At 39.8% G+C, this 5,818-nt stretch overlaps 1 non-coding gene across 1 annotated transcript; it reads right to left on the reverse strand.

The window, feature by feature from the left end:
- Positions 1–597: 597 nt before the first annotated feature.
- Positions 598–670, reverse strand: trnav-uac. The gene has a single exon. It is a non-coding gene; the product is annotated as a tRNA-Val (tRNA).
- Positions 671–5,818: the final 5,148 nt, after the last annotated feature.

Raw genomic sequence — 5,818 nt, forward strand, 5'->3', positions numbered from 1 at the left:
GGGCAAAACCTTGGGCAAGTTTTCTTACTCCACACGCCTAATAATAATCCCTCCAAAACAAAACAATAGAAAATTAGTCATTTTCAATCCACGACTGTTTGTGGGACACTGCTGTGCGCAATTGGCTGCTGTGTTCGCCCACAAATATACAGTCAATTCACTTTACAGTGTGTTCTGTGAAGCCCTTTGGAACGTCCTCCCGACGTGAAAAACGCTATATCAAATGTAAGGATTATTATTATTGTACAGAGAGCAGAGGAATCTGAAAACACAATATATGCTAAAATCATCAGAAAGAATGACAATATTTTGTTATTGTTAGCTTAGTAATTTTTAAATACAGGGCTTACAAATGATGTTACTACACTTCACAGAATATACTGTAAAGTTAATTGACTGTATATTTTGTGGGCAAAACGTGACAGCCAATTGCACACAGCAGTGTCCCGCAAACTGGATTGAGTGACCAAATTATTATTGATTTTTTTAAGGGACTATTACCCCCAGAAAAGCAGTCCGCCAATTGACTAACAACCGTATTCCTATTTACAGCTAGATATACAGAGGTGTATGGAATAAGAAACCTGGCCCATCATTTTGTCCTACCAGCAATCGAACCCAGGTCCTCTCGCTCGTAAGGCGAGTGCTCTAACCACTAAGCTACAGGACTCCAAATAAGTCTCAACCCAAGATTATTTCTCCCCAAAACGTCTGAAAGTTAGTTATTTTTTTATCTTCAAACAAGAAAGCACCTCCAGAGTAGTGGTAAACCTCTCAAAAAAGACATGACGTGAAACAGGATAACACATTAAAGGATCGATATCTACCAAGAGGCTGTACCTGCCGCGATATGCATACTTTAAATAATTGCCTGACATAAAATTGCAGTTTATAGTAGATACGTGGGCTATCGTAGTTGTATTGAAATGGATGATGATCAGAGCCTATACAACAACTTATTTTATATAGCGCCCTTCATGTAGGAATATATGAGAGTTTCATAGGGACGGGGTTCAACACCGAGAAAGGGAAAGTGGTGAGAGAGAGGTGGCCAAATGCCTGTTCATAGAGGTTCATAGAATTAATTCAGATATCCACCGCTCGGAAACTAACCCGCACAAAACACTGGATCCCCACCACACAAGTAGACAGACAGCACTGGCGCCCAACTTCCTTATTTTCAAATCCCTTCATGCCCTCGCATCTCTCTACCATTTCGACTTCTTTCTGCCAGCCGCCTCCTGCTTGTCCTTCGACCCCTCCGATCCACCATCAGTCTGGCTCAAGGTCAGACTACGCCACTGTTAAGTGCTCCGGAACACTACCCAGCATGAAGGGCCCTATATAAAGACAAGTTTTTGTTGTTGTAAAGTTTAAATGTGAGGCAGATCTTAAAGACAGAAAGAGAGAGTGCGAGACAGGATGGTAAGGTGAGAGAATTCCAGGGGTTAGAAACATACAAACTGAAGGCTTGACCACTAATGATCCTTAAAAAACCCTCCCTGGACCCATCCCTACTCTCAACTACCACCCCATCTCTGACCTCCCTTTCTTTTCCAAGGTCTTGCAACGAGTCATTGCTTCCCAGCTTCGCTCCTTCCTTCCCACCGTTCCCTTCACGAACCCCTCCAATCGGGTTTCCATCCAGCCCACAGCACAGAAACAGCTTGTGTCAAAGTGGCAAGTGACATTTTGTGTATCTGTGGCCAGGGCTCCTTCTGGCCCCTCGACCTCCTTGACCTCACTGCTGCCTTCGATACCATTGACCACTCTATCCTGCTCCAAAACCTCTTCTCTCACCTCAATCTTCATGGCTCTGCGCATGACTGGTTCAGATCCTACCTCTCACACCGTCTCCACTTTATCTCCACAAACAGTTTCTCCTTTAGCCCCTGCACCATCTTGTGTGGAGTGCCTCAGGGCTTTGTCTTAGGTCCCCTCGTTTTCAATATCTATATGCTCCATCTTGGTGACATCATCTGCAGACATGGGGTCAATTTCTACATGTATCCAGATGACACCCAACACTCTCTCTGCCTCAACACCCAACTCCAGGACCACTGCCGGGTAGTGTCCCAGAGTACTTAACAGTGGCGGAGTCTGAATATTTGTCAGACATCAAGTTCCTCATGAAAGCTAACTTTCTACATCAACAAGACCGAGACCCTCCTGATTGGCTACCATCCTGCTCCCTCTGCTCAGCGGGCTCGGGCAGTCCCTCCACCTCGCCCCCTCCCTTATCTCCTTCAAGACCCATCCAAAGACCCTCCTCTTCAACCGTGCCTTTGGTCACCCTCCTTCCTTCTCTGCCCTCCACTCTCCCTGATCCCGACTTCTGGTTCAGGTCCGAAACAGTGATTATCCTATGCCTTGGGATTATCCTACTCCCAACGTGAAAGGCACTATATAAATATAATTTTGCTGCTGTTGTGGGGGGCATGCAGCAAGTTATCTGAATGGAAGGAGTGGGCAGAGAAATAGGATAGGGGAAAATTGGAAAGGTAAGAGAGTGCCAGGGAATGAATGGATATGTAAGTGAGAAATCTGCTGGGAGATAGGGAGCCAGTAGAGAAAGGAGAGAACTGGGATGATAGGCATGTGGAGTTTAGTCCAGGTGAGGATCCGGGCAGTCCACCTTTGGATGACTTACATCTTGTGAAAGGTAACACCTTTAGTAACACCTTAATCCTGAAATATTAAAATTTTGTAAGCGTTAGACAGTGTAATAAACATGTTTTCTGAGGTTAATCCTACCTTTGCCATAACGTTGACTTTTGAAGGTAAAAAGTTATCAGTCAGTGTGACGTTTTCATAAAATATGGTGAAAAAACTGATGCACCAGTTACTGCAATCTCTGCTGATGAGTGTATGTTGTAACTGGATGCTGCAATGGAGTCAAATGCCTTATATATTTCACCTCTATATCTATTCAGTAGCTGCTGCAAATTAGGTAACTTTTTTTAAACTATTAAATTGCCCATCATTTCAAATGTTAGACTCTAGCTAAATTACATATATATAATATTTTTATATGTAAATTGCTTCAAATAATATTCTGGTCCCTTTAGATACAAAAAGAAGTATGTTGTTGCAAGTTTATTATAATGAAGAGTTATTGCCTTGCAAATTGTACAATTGTTTAGGATTTATTGAATTGTTTTGGCTGACCATTGCTAGAATATTGAATGTGCATTTCATGGATGTTATTGTAAAAAATGTTACACTATTAAATTTGTCTTAATTTCTATTTTTTCTACTATATTGAGTCATCACTGAAGGAGTTGTGCAAGTTTTTTTATCATCCAAGTAAATTAACTGCTGACAAAAATTCTGCGGATAAAACAATCTCAGTTTTCCAGTCAAAGGTTATTGAAACATAATTTGCTCAGTTAGTTCTGCGCCAAAATTAGGCAATAGGTACTGAGTTCAAAATTGTAATGTAATAGGTTCATTCAGCTATCCACTCTTTCGGGGTGAATAAAATTAGTTGCTTCTCCAAAGGAAAATTTGAGTTTTGGAAGGAGGGGTATAAATGCATTCTGATGAGATGTCTGTTGCGGAATTCCCAAACATTGTTGATGCTTAAACAATTATCTGGTTCATCAATAAGAATTGGGAATATAAATATATTCTATACCCACAAGCCAAATCTTAGAACATGTAGATTGTCTGAGCTGGACAAATATTGTGCTGTACACCTGCAGTATTTGTTGATATACTTCATCAAACTGAACACAGAAAATAAACTGTGAGGAAGACCAAGCAAATTACATTAAAGTGATCAAACACAAGAAAAAAGAAACTGAATCCACAGACAGAGTTAGGCAAACCAAGAGTAGAAGTCAGGAACATTGTTTGCTGAATGTGTAGGTGGACTTTTGCCAAGCATAAAAAAGATAAATTAACAAAATGTCCTGCAGTATTAATCAAGGAAAAGCAAGTCGCTTTTTGAGGAAGAAAGGAAAAGCGGTAAGAGGGAGAGGAAGGTGGCCAAATGCCTGTTCATAGAGGTTCATAGAATTAAGGACATGAAATTCTGACCAAGGACATGAAAACCCCCAAATCCCACATAGTCTTAGCGTGTAATAAAATGTTCTCTTAAATTTTGATCGTGCACAATTGTGGAACATTTCTAAATTCATTCTGCAGTTCTTGAAAAGAACTGGCTTCTAAATTAAGATTGAATTGAAAAAACTGTAAACAAAACAAATGAATAGAATACGATCACCAAAATATGCTAATGATCATGGACATTCATGTAAAGAAACGATCTGCATGTCTACAGTATATGTGTAGGACTGCAGCAAGGTGGTTAGTGCGCTCGCTTCATAAACAAGAGGACCTGGGTTCGATTCCCGGGCAGGGCAAAACTTTAGGCAAGTTTCCTTACTTCTAACCGCTGTTTACTTAGCAACAAGTAGAAACTCAACTGTTAGTCGATTGGCGGATTGCTCTCCAGGAGTAATAATCAATCACCCCCAAAAAAACATTGGTCACTCAATCCATAACTGTTTGTGGGACACCGCTGTGTGCAATTGGCTGTTGGATTCGCCCACAAAATACGGTCAATTCACTTTACAATATATTCTGTGAAGCACTTTAAGATGTCTCAATGACATAATAAGACACTATATGAAATGCAAATATTCTTCTTATTACTATATGTTGTGTAATAATTGCAACACTTTGTGTGTATCTGACTCAGAGGCTGCTGAGAGGTAGAATCGAGGAAAAGAAAATCAGCATGATTGAAATCGATGAAGGGCAGGAAAAGAGACAGCCATTAAATCAGAAAGTGAAACTATGCTGCCAGTGAAATGGAGAAGGTTGGTGGTGTGAAAAACTGAACATCAGATGGCTGTCAGAATATATAACTTATTCTGAGGCAAGTTCAGCGAGAGTGTTTGCCAGATGATGCAGATAATGCTGTCTATTTCAATCTCTTGCATAATGCATCAGAGTGATGAATGAAGTCATAAACTGGTGAATGTGTTCACCATATACTGTACTATATGTATTTAGAAATAAAGGAATAATAAGACCATAAGAAAAGACTGTGTGACAAGCCCAATTTTCAAAGCAATGTTTTGTTCACTATTGTTCAAACTTTCCAATCCTATCGTCATTATATGTTGTCATTTTCTTATGGAAATAATTGAACCTAGCTGCCTGGATCCCTAGATAGTCATCAATTGCAATTCAGCATGCTTTAAGGATAATAATAATCCTTGGATTTCATATAGAGCCTTATCACGTCTTTGAGAAGTCTCAAAGAGCTCAAAGCAATCCTTTTCTGTGCTTCACAGTCTCCAGTGACGAAGTCCCCATTGAATCAGTTTGCTGGTTTTATAGTATGGGAACTATGTGCATAGAGAAATTCACAAAATATATCAGGTGGAGCAGAATAGTGCTTAGAAATAACCCATTGTGTCTGGTGCCCTTTTCAATCTCATCAAAGCACATTAATGTTGCTGTTATGATATCACTATAGCAACTATTGATACTTTCACTCTAAATACTGTACCACATTTCTATTTTTATAACCATCATTAATTTTAATTTTTAAAACAAGGCTAATGCAGTACAATTAAAACAGGACAGAACAATTCCATTTAAGCTTTATAAAGCAACTACTGAGCCATTAATAGACTTCAAGCGCTCTAAGATGCAGTCCGGCATGGAGGTCGCTATATAAATCCAAGTTGTTGTACTGATGAAATTATTGGTGAAATGTGTGGTCCTTAGCAGAAAAACATCTCTTAACCTTCATTCGTCAGTAAATGTAAAGGGCTTTGGCTCTTTGAACTTTTAGGGATTT

Source organism: Callorhinchus milii, unplaced genomic scaffold, assembly GCF_018977255.1.
Source record: "Callorhinchus milii isolate IMCB2004 unplaced genomic scaffold, IMCB_Cmil_1.0 Scaffold4, whole genome shotgun sequence".
Lineage (NCBI taxonomy): Eukaryota > Metazoa > Chordata > Chondrichthyes > Chimaeriformes > Callorhinchidae > Callorhinchus > Callorhinchus milii.